General features: G+C 42.0%; 1 pseudogene; it reads left to right on the top strand.

Annotated features, from left to right (window-relative positions):
- The first annotated feature begins 13,101 nt into the window (after positions 1-13,101).
- Positions 13,102-14,993, top strand: LOC119534816 (annotated as a pseudogene).
- Positions 14,994-16,220: the final 1,227 nt, after the last annotated feature.

Genomic DNA, 16,220 nt, shown 5'->3' with positions numbered 1-16,220 from the left:
ACTGTAAAGTTTTATTGCATTTTTTTTTTTTTTTTAAGAGCAGAGTCAAAAACAAGCCAGGATCATGTGAATTATCTCTTTACATGTGTTAAGCCCAAGAATTTGGCACATGGATCAGAATGACGCAATGAGCAGGGAAGCCACCAGCAGCACGTCCTTAGAGGAAAATCACCCTGGCCCGACTATAACGGTGCTTCATCAGCTGGGTCACCATTGCCTGAACTACACACTGGCACAGGGTCTCATCTTTGAAGAGTTGGGGCTCTAAATACCTTCTGTCCTGTACTATAAACAGAAACTCGTTTAAGGCAGCAAGAAAGCCACAGGGAAAAATTATTCACCACTGCTGACACAAATTTGCATCTTCCAGCATTGCGTTCTCATGCCCGTTCTCTCCGTGAGCCTGTGAAGATGGGGGTTTTAGACACGTTTTCATGAGGAAAATTAATTAATTAGTTTGCTTGCTTCTGGGGAAAGTTGGGTATTCGTTTCTGACCGAAACTGCCCATCAGCTTCACCCAGAGGCTTTCCTGAGTCTGCAGGTCAAACTTCTCTGAACGCAGTCTACAGATTTCACTTTGAGCGTCAGCTCTGCAAAAGCGTTCAGTTAGGCTGGAGTCTAGGAATGGTTCATGAACCTGTGGCAACCCAGGCAATGAGAACACAACACTCACCAGGGATTCCCAAGCTGGTCAGGGATGATTTGCCTATACTAATTGCACAAGTCAAACTAACAACTTTCAAAATATGGAACACTAAACAGATGAAAAAATCCAATAAAGTATTTCAAAAGAGAAACAGGTAGAGTTGTACTGCTAGCACTAAAATAGATCACAAAGCTACAGTAATCAAAATAGTATGGTATTAGTACCAGAATGGAAAAGGAAATCATTGGGTCTGTGTCTCAAAATCGACCCCAAAAGCAATTTTATGATAAAGGTAGCATGTTCATTTCGTGGGGAACAGAAAGATTATTACCAAATTGTGCAAGTATAATTGGTTAACTCTTTAGAAAACAAAAAGTTTGAGGCTTACTTCATGCCTTACATCTAAAGAAATTCCAGATAGATTAAAAAGATGAGTATTTAATATGAAATAATAGAAGAAAATGTAGCTGTTTATATATATAAAAATACATCTATGTATAATATAGCTACATATATATTATATATATATATATATGTGTTTTATGAGAAGGGAAGGCCTTTCTAAGCATGATATGAGAGGTATATACCAGAAGGAAGAAAAGGCTGATGAATATAAGAGAAAAGCTTTGTACCTATGTATAGTCTGTGCGTGCACACTCACAGACATACAGAAAAATGAATAAAGAAGATCAGCTGCAGTTTATAAAAGAAAACAAATACATGGTCAATAAGTCCATGAAAAGTTCTGCCTTACTAATTACCAAAAAAATGAAAATTAAAGCAAGTTACCATTTGGGTCTTATAAAACTGGCAAATATTTAAAATAATGTTAATACCCAGTGTGGGCAATGTAGGAAAGCAGACTCTCCCACATGCTAGCAGTATGAATATAAAATCTTTTCAATTTTTTGTCCTGCTGTCATTGTTCTACTGTATTCTTTTCTACAAAACACAAAAAACAAAACAAAACAAAAAAAAATCTCTTTAAATGATCACCTTTCTTATTACACCGTTCTGTGAACTCAAGGTTGATTTTCTCCAGTGAAAGCTCATGATATTAGGGATGGGAGATAAAAAATACAGACATCCAGATTAAGAGGACAGTCCTAGCAACATCGAAGCCATTTCCCTGGTGACTGGTGTGTCACGTGTTGAGGTGGGAATGACAGGTCCTGGCGACTGGCTGCCCCAACAGCTGTTCATGAACCTCCTTCCTCTTGTTCATTTTCTCCATCAGAGCTGAGAAAACTCCATTCTCACTCTCCCCACCTGCAGACAGGAGCTCCTTATGATGTGAATTTGCACAACAGCTGTAAAAAGAGGTCTGCTGGAACTCCTGGGACCAATTTTGCTTTTCTGACACAGAGAAATAGGCCAAGCCTCTCTTCCTTGTTCTTCTCATCTTGAATGAAGATGTGAAGCCTGGAGCTGGGGCAGTCATTTTGTGACCATGAGTGAAGGTCAAGAGAATCACAGAGATTTTAGCCCTGACATGCAGAGTCCCTCCACAGCTTCCAGTCTCATTGTCATAGAAGAGAAGAAAACTCCCATTTGTCTAAGCCAACGTCAACCTGGTTTTCTATTACTTGACTGCAAACGCATTCCTAACTGATCCAAAGAGTAACAACTGTTAGAAAGCATTGCACAAACACGTAATGTACATCCAATCCCTTAATCCATAAAATAAAAGGGGAAATAAAAGAGTATGCCTCTAGATGATGGCAGACAGAATAACATTTTAATTTATTTTGTTAAATGAATAACAGTAGGTCTGTAAAATGAAATCCTATGCAGCCATTATTGAAAATATCATAAAAGATATTTATTAGTAAAAGAAAATCATCACTATATAATTAGGAGAAAAAAGCAGCCTACAAGTAAGAACACACAGCATCTGATCACTTTTGTTATTGAAGATGGGGACCACATCAGTCTTGTTTCTCATCACAATCCCAGTTCCTGGTGCAGAACCTTTCATATATTAGTTTCTTATTTTTAAATTTTGTTAAATGAATTAATATGTGAAAGAAATGGAATGAACTGCTATTACTGAATTTCTCCTCTTGCTTTTTGCATTAAAAACATTTGCTTATCACTTTTCTTCTTTCTATTTTTGATGTATTTTTGCATTAAACACATAACTTCTAAATTTAGGAATAAGTTAAAAGGCCCCTCATGTGATAAGCCCCTCTTGACCTTCGCATCCATACACATCGGCTCACAGTCCTTCCTGTGGCTATGACAGAGACGACCTCAGCGTGCACCAGGATTGAGTCAGGCTCGACTGGGACAAGCTGAGCCAAGTTCATAGCCTCCACCTGTTGCCACCCAGCCCCGCCTGGCCCGGGGTCAGCCTGCTGCTGGCCTTTCACCGAGGGGCCCCCACCCTGACTCTTCAGCCCACCATCATCCTGCCCTTCACCCCTCCATCCACAACCCAGATGCACCTGTCCTGCACCCCACATCTATGACAAAGTGACGACAAGCTATTAGGAGCTGGTGCTTTTCTTCTTCCTTCCCAAGGTAGTATTTTCTGAAGAAAATGACCCTAGAGTATCCCAAAGCAATTTAAAATGGCAAGAATTTGAGGGTGAAGCTGCCCCGTGGAGGCTCTAGACAGGTGTCAGATTCTAACCCGCCGGCTTGTTCCTTTGCAGGGAACTCTTTTGGATGTGCAGGAGAAATTCTATTTCCCTCTCTAGGGGGGCACCAAAATCAAATTATTATTCTCATTTAACAAACGCCAAACTGGATGCCTAAAGAGATTAAATAAGGTAGTCAAAGTAATGTAACTATCTACACTTAACATTTTGCTAAAATGACTGAATTTATACCCATTACAGCTTCATTTCAGCTTCCAGCAGCTTAAAAGACAAAGAAAGAAAGGAAAGGTAAACAGCTATCGGAAGATTGTGAGCTTTTGATCCCATATAACTCAAAGCACATTTTTAAAGAGTCCATTCCTTCTAATGACTAAGCTAAGTCTTTAGCTTCAGATGGGGTGAAGGTATAGGCTTGTAACAAGGGGAGAGATGGTTCTGGAAAACCTAGGATCACTCCAGGGTGTTTACAGCAACCTGAGAATTTGAGTTCTGGGGACAACAGATGGAAAGACGAGGAAAAGCGACACAGAAAGTTAAAAACTGATAAATACACAAGCTTTGTAAAGACAGACTTCTCTTCTCTGTGTCTTCTTCCCTCTTCCATAGTCCCTAAACCCTGAGATCACTTTTGGGTCAAGGATGTTCTCCTTCTGCTACAGTAAGAGCTGAATAGGATTTTCTGAGCAGATTTTATAGCTTGGTGATCATTTATAACTTTAAAAAAAATGTTTTAAAAGAAATGAGTTTCCATTTCCAAACCTCCATCCAAGTTGGAGGCACCAAGCACCTGCTTAGGACACAGTAGAGAGACATTTGTTCCATGAAAGATTCTCACCTTTTTCTACACCTGTCCTTGCACGGATTGTTCCTACCGAGTCATTGCTCACTCATCACTATGCACCCATGCATGCCAGCGTCTGTGAGAAACAGCCTTTGTGATGTTTGATATTCTTTCTGGGTCTCATCAAGTTGAGTAAAAAACAGAAAGTGTGAGCTTCTGGCTAATCTCAAAAGCAAAGGAAGTAAGGTTTGGAGAAGTGTTTTCAAAAATAAAAACTTGGATGGTTGGGAGGTCCTGACAGCTTGCAGGGGTGAACCCAGGCCAGCTGTCATCCATGAGGTGTAAGAATCACAGACTCATCTGCATGTGCATCTGTGTGTGGGGCCACGACGGTGGCAACCGGCCAACAGATTTACACGGTTTGCATGAGAGTGTGAAGGATTAAACTCCATATACACAGATTAAAATGTGTGTATCGAGTTGCAAAAGATGTAATGTGTGTGTCTGCCCACACCTCTAACACTGACAAAGGCAGAAAGAGGTTGACAATCTGCCGGGAGCAATTCCCAGCTCTCACCTGGCAGCCAGGGCTGCAGCCGCCAAAGCAAGCCGACTTGGGTCATGATTTCTTCGCATGACCTCAGAGGGGAGAAGAAGGGAGCTGCTGGGCCTGTACCACATGCTGAAACATCAGGAAATTGAATGGCATATATTTGTATCCTGTAATTTTTCTACCCCAAGACAGCAGTATTTAGAGGTACCGCACCAAACCTTCTTTCCATATCTTTGAAGCTATAAATATGAAATTTATATTCATTTGAACATATTCCAGTTGTGAATGCAAGACTACAGAGAAGCACTGGCAGTGAGCAAATGGAGCTGGGGCAACATGCAAAAGAATGAAATTTGCCCCTTCCCTCACATCACACGCAAAGCTTAACTCAAAATGGATCAAAGCCCTAAATGTAGGAGCTAAACTGTTAGAGGACAGGGGGCCAAATGTCAACAAATTCAAGAAAACAAGGAAAGTGTTTAGAGAGCACAGTCTTTCTAAACCCCTTCCTTCACTTTGACTCTAAGACAATCTAGAGGCTTGGTTACTTTGTTTGCCAAGTGAAATGTTTTTTTCTGCTCCATTATTGACCCAGCAAGTTACATGGTGTAGCTTTTATTGAAAAAACATGTTCAAAGTGTCTCCAAAGCAGCAGTGAGGCTGGAACTGTTTGCTCCACTCCCTGTAAAGCAAGCAGCCATGGGGCGCATGTGTTAGCTTAATTGATGAAATGGGGGGACTCTGGGCTCCCTTACTGTTATATATTGCGTGTCTGAGAAAAAGCATCTATTTGCAAAGCAGCAAACAATAACCATAAATTGTTGCAATCAGCCAACATCCTGTGAGTTAGCCTGACATCCTCATTTGTGTGTGGGAGTGTGTGTGTGTGTGTGTGTGGCTTTTGTTCATTAGTCCTGCAGCCCATCTCCATTTTTATACTTGTTTTGTTTATATTTCCAAAATGCAAATTGTGACTTTCTGCCTGGGGACACTATAAAGTCCTTCCTTACAGACAGTGAGGCAACAGGAAACAGAGATTTCCCACCAAAGCTGCTTCTGACTCCTATTAGATACAGTGAATTTCATAATATGTTCCCAGAAAATAAAGTATTTCTTTTTTGCAAAGTGAAATAGCAGACTTTGAGGTCTACCTGAAGGAATGGGAGGGAAAAAGATATATTTATCCAGGCTTGTAAAGACTCATGAATTTCAATAGAATTTTCTAAAAGGGACCCATAATATATACATAGTCATGGTATCTTTGATTGTATAGAAAGTGATGATTCCAAGGATATGTCTTTTTTTCCCCCAAACAGGGTAGAGATCATTTTTTAACAGGACTTTCTTGCTAAGTAGTCTCTATAGGAAGCCAGTGCAAGAGTTATGCAAGGAGATGGTATGTATCGGGGATGGTATGTATCACGTATGTATCATGGGAACTTCCAGCATTAGCCATAGTTGTTTCTCTCCACTGCCCAGACATCTCTGCCTAGCACACTTGTCAGCTTAGATGTGGTCAGACATAAAATTGTATTCTGGAAACCTCAGATGTTCCTCTGTGACCTTATCAGTCTAGGGCTGGTCCTTTGTATCGATAATGCTGGGCTTGCTATAATCTCTGCTGCTACATGCTGTGTATACCTGGCTTCCTTTTCAGCTGAGCTGAAAAGAATAGTTTGGTTGATTTCCAGTTAAGACTCAGAAAGTTGGGCCTTTAAGAAGTATCACCAATGACCCTACCAGTATCCTCTTTCCATTCTGTATGTGAAACAATTTGAGTTCTGTAACCAGAATCTCTCCCTTACCACTCCTGCCTGCGGCCTGTAATCCACAGTATGGTTTTTCCTATAAGGTTCAATAAGAGAAGACTCATTTTAAAATGCAGTGAACCACTGTCAAACCTGAGTACTAATTGCAGAGAACGGGCCTCAGAGGACAGGACAGAGGGCAGTGAACTGTTTGTATTATAGGCAAAGACAAGAGTCAAAGAAGGTGGTCCTGCCGAGGCATTTTTTAGGATTCTGGATACTTCCAGGTGCATGGGATGGAGTAAGGGTTGCCCTTGAGGAAGAGGTGGGTGGTGAGACAGCAGGAATCTCCCTTCCAGATGATTCTGCCTATGGCCAACTCTATGTTGTCCAGATAAGGATGTTGTCTTTGAGATTCTTGTAAATCATGGTCCTTAGTCTCCAGACATGGGACTATCAGGCCCAGAAGGATGAGTACGATCCCACAACCCTTGACATTTCAGCATTTACCACAATAATGGTGGTTAGTCTTTTGGGCCTTCATTCTACTTAGCATGAAAGAACAACAGAAATGAAATTAGTGATGCACATCCATCAACTCTTTGTTCAAGCTGTATTTCAAACTAATGAGTTCCTCCAGAAATATGTACTGCTATATTACATTTGGAGAAAACATCTGAGATAAAAGACTTTGTTCCTAGCAAAACAATATCACTTCTGGCAATGAATCAAAATCTGCCCATTTAAAAGAAAATACTGTTAGAACAACATCAAATATCAAGCAACAAATTATGCCTTCTGAAGGAAAATAAGGAAATAACACAGAGCTCAGTCTTTTATGTGTTCTGTTTTTTTGAAGGGGGGAGTTGTAATATTAGGTTTCGCAGTAAATAAGTCCGGTTTCTCTTCAAAATATTAGAATCCACGATGCAGGCGTGTTAAGTTCAGCACAATTATCTTTCCGTTGGTGAAACAGTTCCTTGAGAAATGAGATGGCAATGCATTTTCAGTTTCATAAAATCAGCTTCTGCCTTTCCTTAGTTGGTATTTAATTGGCAATGAAACATTTTCCACAGATTGAAATAGACACCTCAGGATCTCATTTATAACCCCTTGGGACAGGAGCGTATAAGGCAGCTGAATGATCTCCACTTCCTGGAAGTGCAGAAATGAACCAGGATTTGACAAGCCTCAGCTGTGGGGACTCTTACGTGCTGTGCACGACAAGTTTCAGGCGTGAACTCCCTGTGAGTATTTGCATGTCTATGTGAATGCACATTGTTCTAGAACTATGGTTTCCATCAGCTTTTCAGAGGAGACCACTCCGAAAAGGTTAGGAACAACTGAGGTAGAGTGAAACAAAGTGAAAGAGTCATTGGCAAAGAGAAGTGTATTTTGGAAAGAACTACTGTGGAACTGAATAATTGCAGCAGAGGAAGGGTTTGTTTACTCCAGTGTTTTCCTGAGGACCCGGCGGAAGGACAGAGGCACGTTCTCCTGCTGCTGCGGGATGACTCAGCAGTCTCGATGTTTTATGTCATAACACCCCCAAAGGCAAGTGTTTCTTTTAGGATTTTACAAACATGTAGGTATTACAGGCAAAGACAAGATCCGAAGCAGGTGGTCCTGCCGAGGCATTTTTAGGATTCTGGACACTTCCACATGCATGGGATGGTAAGGCCTAGACTTAAGCATCTCCAGAGACTGAGACGCAAGAATTCAGGAAAAGGAGAATGAAATGTGAGGAGCCAGCCAAGCATCAGGAACCATGGCCTTCCGAAGGACGCAGACCAACACCGACCCCACTTCCTACTTGGAGTCCGACGTTATGGGGTGCAAGAGTCTGCCCCACAAACAAACTGAAACTTTCATAATTGTGTTGAATTCCATGTCTGTGGGAAGATTTCATCTGGACTACAGATACTGAAGTTGACATCTTTTTATCTTAATTTGATCAAAACACAAAACTGAAGATAACAAAGACCACGAATCTCATCACATGCTGTCAGTCTGCCAGAGCTGCTGTGACAAACACCAGGCAATGAACTGGCTTACAAACAGGAATGTAGTGGCTCATGGTTTGTGGGCTAGAAGAAGTCCAAAATCAAGCTATCAGAAAGGCTTGCTTTCTTTCCAAAGACTGTAGCGTTCTGATGCTGGCAATCCTCAGGGTCCTTTGGCTTGAATTTCCGTCTCCCTTCACATGGTGATGTACTCTCCTTTATCACCTCAGTAACTTCTGGTTCCCTTTAAAAGACCTCCACTAATCTGGATTGAGGCCCACCCTCATTCAATTGGGCCACACCTTAATTAAAAATAACGTCTTCAAGAGGTCCTATTGACAATGGGTTGCCACCCAGAGGAATGCAGATTAAGAGCATGTGGAAATTGGGGCTCACAATTCAATCTGCCACCCATGCAAAGCCCAGTTAGAAGAGAAAGACATTGATTCTTCTTGACAGATACTCCAGCTCCTACCCATCGAATGCCCATCGTCCTCCTCAAAGCTGCCAGTTCAGTGCTGGCCTCTACTCAGCACTTACCATCTGCCACAAAGTGCCAGGCACTCCAGGTGACTCACTTTATTCTCACACCCACTCTGTAAAGGAGGTTTGATGATTTTTCCAATCTTACAGATGAAGAAACTGAGGCCAAGAGAACCCGAGATTGTCCAGTAGTAAGGGGCAGAGCCAGGACTCACATTCAGGCAGACTTGGCCTCAGAGTTCCCAACTGCCTCTCACAGCCTCGTGCACTTGCCCCCATCCTACGACACGTCTGCAGCTCAGAACATCATTGTAACTTCTTTTTCAGAAATCCATTCAGAGCCTGCATTTATTATTTTAAAATATACTTCGTCTCATGGTAGATTGTTTTTTTATTTTAAGCCAAATGTAATTCAATGTCATACTTCCCTACTAAAGTGGTTGATATACTCAGATAATACCAACTTAGTGAGGTGGGACTATAATGTAACAAGGCTGATCCTTAAGGAGTTCTTCATAGACTGCTTCTGAAAACAATGACAAAAGAGGGTTTGGTCAGTGATTCCAAGATGCATGTAATCAATGTGAAAATACTCTATGCTAGCCAAATATGACAGTAAGAAAAATGTAACAATAGTGATTCCTGGAACCTCCAACAATGATAGTGTTGTAATTTTGTGTTTATCCCCTACCTGCATTCCAAACATATGGCATCAATAGATCAAAATAAATTAATTTAAAATACCATAACCATGCTAAAACACAAAATGAATGGCTTCACAGACCACGAACACAACAGAACACACAGCAGGTAGTGGGAACGGAATCCTTCCCACTGACATCAAGATTGAGACATGCAGCTGAGATTCAAGGCCCATTTGAATGCAGCCTCCTTGCTAGGTTTTTAAACCACACAGAACTTCTGTCTGATGTGGTGAGAGGGGGTGGAGGCTGCTGCACAATCAAGAGTGAGCTCACCCTTGCTGGGTTAGCAATGGGAGCTGTGGTCCCCACAAGACACACCAGTAGAAGACCTGGTTCTGAACTGGGGATCCTGATGAAATGGAAGCAATTGTGAAATATCCAGATAGAGGATATTGACCTAGAAACATGTGTGGAAAAGGTACCGTGCGTATGTGCAAGAGCACACACACACATACACACACAAACCCTTTCCAAGGTGAGCCTGCAAACTTAAAGCAAGAACAAGACATTATGAAATAAAAAGAACCAGGAATGTATGAATCCAGAACAGAGGAGATTGCAAAAGACTAGTACTGCAACTCAAAGGAAAACTATTAACTGAAATTTTGAAATAAATAGAAGGGATAGCCACAGAATTAGGGTGCTGCATATTGTGCTGAGTGACTGATACCAACGAAACACAGATAAATGTAAAATGTGGAAGAGAAGCCATGCTGCACGGAGGGCAGATTGAGATGCAGTAGGAGTTCCAGAAGTAGAGAATATGCAGAATGAGGAAGTAGCAATGTTTGAAGAGCTAATGGCTGAAGATTTTCCTGAATTGAAGGGAAAAAAAGATGAGTCTTCATATATGATATGCATACCAAGTGTGGAGTCAGGTAAAGAAAAATAAAACCACACCCAGACACTTCATTGTGAAACTGTAGGACGTCAAGGAAGAAGAGACATATTTTTGGAAGTTATGAGGGAGAGATAGCAGATTACATACAAATGAGCAGCAGTAGGGATGAAGTATTAATTCTTCTATGCTGCATAAAATATGAACACAAACTTGGCAGCTTAACTCAGCACACATTTCTTAACTCAGTTTCTGCGGGTCAGAAATTTGGACACAACTTTGCTGGGCTCTCTGCAAGTCTACAGATCAAAATGTTGGCCAGGGATGAGTTCTCATCTGGAAGATCAACTGGGGAAGGGTCCACTTCCAAGCTCACTCAGGTTGTTGACAGAATGCATTTCCTTGTGATTGTGATGCTCATGGCTACTTGCTCCTTCAAAGCCGGCAAGGAGAGCAAGTCTGGGCTATAGCCAGTTGGCAAGCAAGCGGAGTCTTATAGAAGGCCACATGATCACAGGAGTGGCATCCCATCACCCTGGCCATATTCTATTGATTAGAAGCAAGTCACAGGTCACAGTCAGAGGGAGGGGATTTAGATAAGAGCATGGACACCAGGAGTGGGGGCTCTGGGGGCACCTTAAAGCCAGTCTGCCACAGAGAGGAAGAGATATCTCAACAGCTGCAGATGCCAGAAGACAGTGGAGTGAGACCCTCCAAGTGATGGGAGATAATTACCGTCAGCCTGAACCACGGTGGAATATCATTCCGTTGTGAACACCCAATAAAGTCATTTCCAAACACATAAAAGCTTAGAATGTTGACTACCTGTAGATCCTTCCTAAAAGAAACTTTTAAAGGGTATATTCTTTAGCAAGAAAGATGCTGTTAAAATATCTTGAAATAGCTAACTAATGATACCAAAATACTAATAATTAATTGTATTTTTGCCTTTAAAAAGATAAACCTAAAATTCCAGATAGCAATAACATGAAGTTGGGGAAAATAAAATGGAAAGTAAATAAAGCAGGCTCACCTACTAATAGTGCCTTCTGTTGTTTGAGAGGCGGATACAGGCACTGCATAACTCTAGGCACCATTAGGAAAATGTGAAATACCATACAGACATTGAAACAAAAGTGAAGGAATACAAACTATAATAATCAAGCCAGCATAAGAAAGAAACAAGCACATCCAAAAGAAACACCACCAAAAAAAAAAAGAATTATCAACTCAACAGATGTCAAGAAAGTGGGGAAAATATAGGGAAAGAAAAAAACGTGGTACTAAGTGTAGGTGATGGGAATAAGCCCAAATGTGTCAGGTCAGTAAGCAAAATAGATATAAAGGCAATTAATAAAATATACTAATTGTAAAAGATATGCTTAGGACATCTGAAGACAGTATAAAAATAGGAGAATTTTTAAAAATCATGAATTTTAAGGCCCCCTATTGCTCAGTGATTCTCCAACTTCTAATGAATCATCTGAAATATTTGCTGGAAATGCAGATTCCTGGGCTCCATCCCCCAAATGTTGATTTAGTAGGTCTGGTTTCTAAATCTAGTGATCAAAAGGGATCTGAGTATCAAACCAGAACATCAGATTCTTTAGTCTTCAGCCTTGCCATCAAAACCATCCATCCTTAGATTCTCTCTCTCAACTTTGCATTCCCTGATTCCCCAACAAAACAAGGTTTTTGTTTCACCATGACCCACATGCCCAACACTCATTTCCTCTAGAGTATAAGCTTCTTGAACCCACGGGTAACATCTCATTTATCATGCCAACCCTCCAGCATGTGGTAAGGTAAGCTGGAATGGAAAGCTACAGAGTTTTCTCATCTATGAATAAGTTGAAGAAAGTGTGGGAAAAATAAACAAAATGAACATAGATAAAATAGCACCAAAAAAGAAAGAAAGAGAGAACAGGGGACTGAACGAGGCTGAAGTCTGCCAAGAAAGAATAAATGAGAGGAGACAGGAAGGGAGAAAGAAGCAGAGTAGACAGGAGAGAATAAGGAGAGGAGGAGAGCGTGACTTGCCCTGTTTACTGCTTCCCAGACCCCAAAGTCATAGGGTTAGGCCAGGATGCATCTCAGCCATTGTTTCTGCAGCAGGAAAGATGAAAGTCAGAAGAAATAATCCCAAGAAGTGCTGAACCACGATGGTTAAGCCCTTAAGGGTTTATTGGGCTTTACTTTCCTCAGCCAGGGAGGAAAGTCTTCAGCTCAAGTCCATTAAGCAAATTAAAAAGCAGAAGAAAAATAAACATAGATTGATGTAGATAGCAGTTTTATAAGGGAAAGGAAGCAGTCAGTTCTGACAAGCTCCCAGGCCATTACTTATACTCTTGGATCCTCAGCCCTTAAAACTTTTAAGATACTGTTATCTCCAAGAGACCCTGCTGGCAGTCATAAAAAAAGATAATGGAATTTTTCCCCCAGCAAGAGCTGGTACAAACCAAAGTGAAAATTAATTTGGGGGAAACATTTTGGATTATAACTGTTCATCCTCATCTATGCAAAGAAAGGAAAGCTATTGCTGGGATTTTGAGGAGCTTCTCCTGCAAGGATGGCTGTACATCACAGATGTACTTAAGGAAGAGTGATGAAGGCATGGGCCTCCATCTCACAGCTGCATGTGCAGTCACTGTTGAAGCAAAACTGCATGTGTCACTGTTAATTTGACAGCCTTGGTATGTTCAATCATTTTGAGTTTGCAAATAAGCATATTAAGTCTACTTATGGGGCCTTTAGGCAGTGAACCGTTCTATGAAGACCCTGATCCTGGAGGCAAACCCCAAGATGCAGAACCCAGAAAGTAGAAAGAATTGGAACAAAAGTTGTCTAGAATGACCCACTATGCTTTGGAGAACATTAATGTGATTGGCCAATGCCCGAAGCATTCCTTCCAGCACCAGAGCAGGAGGTCATCAGTGTCTCCACACAATGTGCAGCAAATTCAGGCAGAGCCAGAATCTGAAATGCATTTGGAGAGCTAGAACATGTGCTGAGATTGATGGTGTCTCCACCTACCCCACAACTCTTAATCGAGTTCTGCAGCAGATCTGAGTGCCACTCAAGATAGAAAGAAGGATGAGCTTGCATAGTAGGTGGGGTAAGCCTGAGGCCCCAGAGAGAAGTCCCCAAATCAACAGGAGATCTGGTCAGGAGATGGCAGCTGTTATGCAGTCAGGCTGGCCCAGGTCTTCATCCATGGCAGATGCTCCCACCAGCTCAGCTGTGATGGGAATAGCTTGTGCTGCTGCTGCATGTCTACTAGGAGAAGAGGTAACTGCAGAGCAGATCGAGCTGTTGGAAGTAAGCAGACTAGCCCACACTGCCAGAATACCGATGGCAGCATCCACATGGACTCTGTAGATGGAATGTCAGGCCCTCAGCATGCAAAGGCTGCTATTGCTCACCTGCAGCAGAAGATCCTGAAGCTCAGAGAACAAGATTGCCAAACAGCCTGGGACAACAATGTTGCCAAGTACTTGAAGCTTGCCAACAGTGCAGACAAACAGCAGGCAGCCCACATCAAGCAGGTCTTTGAGAAGAAGAACCAGAAACCCTCCCAAACCATCCTCCAGCTGCAAAAGAAGCTTGAGCACTACCACAGGAACCTCCAGGAGGTAGAACAGAATGGGATCCTGCAGCAGCCAAAAGATGCCTTCAGGGACATACACCAAGGTCTGAAGGATGTGGGAGCAAAGATGACTGGCTTCAGTCAGGGTGTGGTAGACAGCATCAAGGGTGGACTCTCCAGTTTCTCCCAGGCCACCCATTCAGCAGCAAGGGCTGTGGTCTCAAAGCCCAGAGGGATTGCCTCACTGAATCAGAATAAATTTGGCAGAGCAGACATCTCTAATCTGAATGACTCTTTAGAGGGAGGGCAAGTGGAGAATAGGGAGATGACTTTGAGGGTGATTTCAAACTGTCAGTTGAGTACAAATATGGTAGCATGTTCTAGTGCCACATCAGGCTCAGTGGAAGTCAACAGCACAACTGGGGACATCGCTGTAGGAGCAACCAGCTCCAAAACAAACACCCTGGGCATGTAGAGCTCAGGATTTAATGCACTAGTACATGAGATCCAGGAGATCTGGGAAACCCAGGTCAGACTAGAGGAATTCTTTGGCACCTTCAAGGAACATTATCAGAGGGACTATTCCTTAATTACGCAGACCTTACAGGAGGAGCAATATAAGTGTGAATGATCAGAAGAACAACCAAATGACTTAACAACTCCACCAGAATGAAATCTTTAACTTGAAGCAAGAGTTGGCCAGCATGGAAGAGAAAATTGCATTATCAGTCCTATGAACAGGCCCAAGACATGCAGGAGGCCCTGGAGGCATGCCAAACCCACATCTCCAAGATGGAGCTACAGCAGCAGCAGCAGGTGGTGCAGCTGGAGGGGCTGGAGAATGCCACTGCCCGGAATCTTCTGGGCAACCCATCATGACTGTCCTTTTGGTCTGTCTCCATAGTGGCCAACTGCGTGGTTCCCCTCATGAAGACTCACAACAGGACATTCTGCACTTTGTTCCTTGTAGTTTTCATTGCCTTTCTCTGGAAGCACTGGGATGCCCTCTTTAGCTATGTGGAACGTTTCTTTTCATCCCCCAGATGATGCTGACACAAGAAGACAGCTGCTCCCCTATCCTCTGGTGAGTGTATGCAGCAAAGAATTAGACAACAATTTACCTACTCTGAAGTCTTCTACAACAACAAAAAAGTTGACTGGATCTGTTTACATTTAAAATAATTTTTTTCAAGAAATGCAACTGCATTAGTTTTTATTAGATTTTATCCAAGAATCTATTTTAGGCAAAAATCTTTTATCATTTTTATATAGCATGCCTTTCCTTGGGATGCAAATCTTATAACAGTCCTTTAATATAAACCAAAAATCTGGAGCACACGGAAGAGCATTCTAAATTGTGGTCTGAATGACTACAATAAACCCACTTTAAAAATGAGAAAACCTGATTAGGACAAACTAGCTCATCCTAGTCCTCTGCCTCATCTGGGCTCACCACCTTTCCTGCTCCCACATTAACTTTACCATGAAGTCACAGTATATGTCTGAATTTTGGGATTCAGCATGGATTTTCCTTGTCTGTGGAACAACACATGGTTCTCCCTGACTTTTTCACCCAAGTTGGCCACTCATGCCAGCCCTAGAAGTATGATCACTTTTGAACCTGGTCCCTTAACAACTCTGCTGGGATACAAAAGTGAGAGCTTCACACCCCACAGGATCACTGCACAGCCCAACTACGGTAAAGTGAAGTGGCCCTCTAAATACTTAACTGTAAGCAAAATTCTTTGATCATGCTTTCAAGGTTTTTTTATATGTATATAGTCACCAATTTAAAAACAAAAAATACCAACAGCAGACTTGAAGAAAGTAATGCTCAAACTCTCAGTGCTTCCTTATGGTTTATAATAAGATTTATTATTATTATTATTGTTGGGTTTTTTTGGACAGGGTAGGGAAGGTCTTTTATTTTTCCTTTGAAATAAAGGAGTGATGTTTTTAGATGATAGAAGAAGCTCGTGGCCCCTCTGATGCCCCCACCTGGTGTGGCGTGGAGTCAGCCCGTGCACGCATTGTGGCTGCCTGGTCCTGTTCCAGGGGTGCAGAGTAATCCCTATGTGTACCCTGGGGCACCTATATGTTAGGGCCAATCTATTGGGTGGCAACCTGGAAAACTGAACCTGGAAACTTGTCTCTGGCCTGCCCTCCAGGAAATTGCTCTGTAGTCAGATGTAGCTTGTGGAAAGCTAGAGCTAAACGAAAGAAACAATTAAGTCAAAGTGTCCTGGGGCAAAAGATTACCTGCTTTAAGTCATA

This window comes from Choloepus didactylus, chromosome 5 (genome assembly GCF_015220235.1).
Source record: "Choloepus didactylus isolate mChoDid1 chromosome 5, mChoDid1.pri, whole genome shotgun sequence".
Classification (NCBI taxonomy): Eukaryota; Metazoa; Chordata; class Mammalia; order Pilosa; family Megalonychidae; genus Choloepus; species Choloepus didactylus.
Note: the sequence above shows the minus strand (reverse complement) of the source record. Positions and strands in the feature narration are given on the sequence as shown.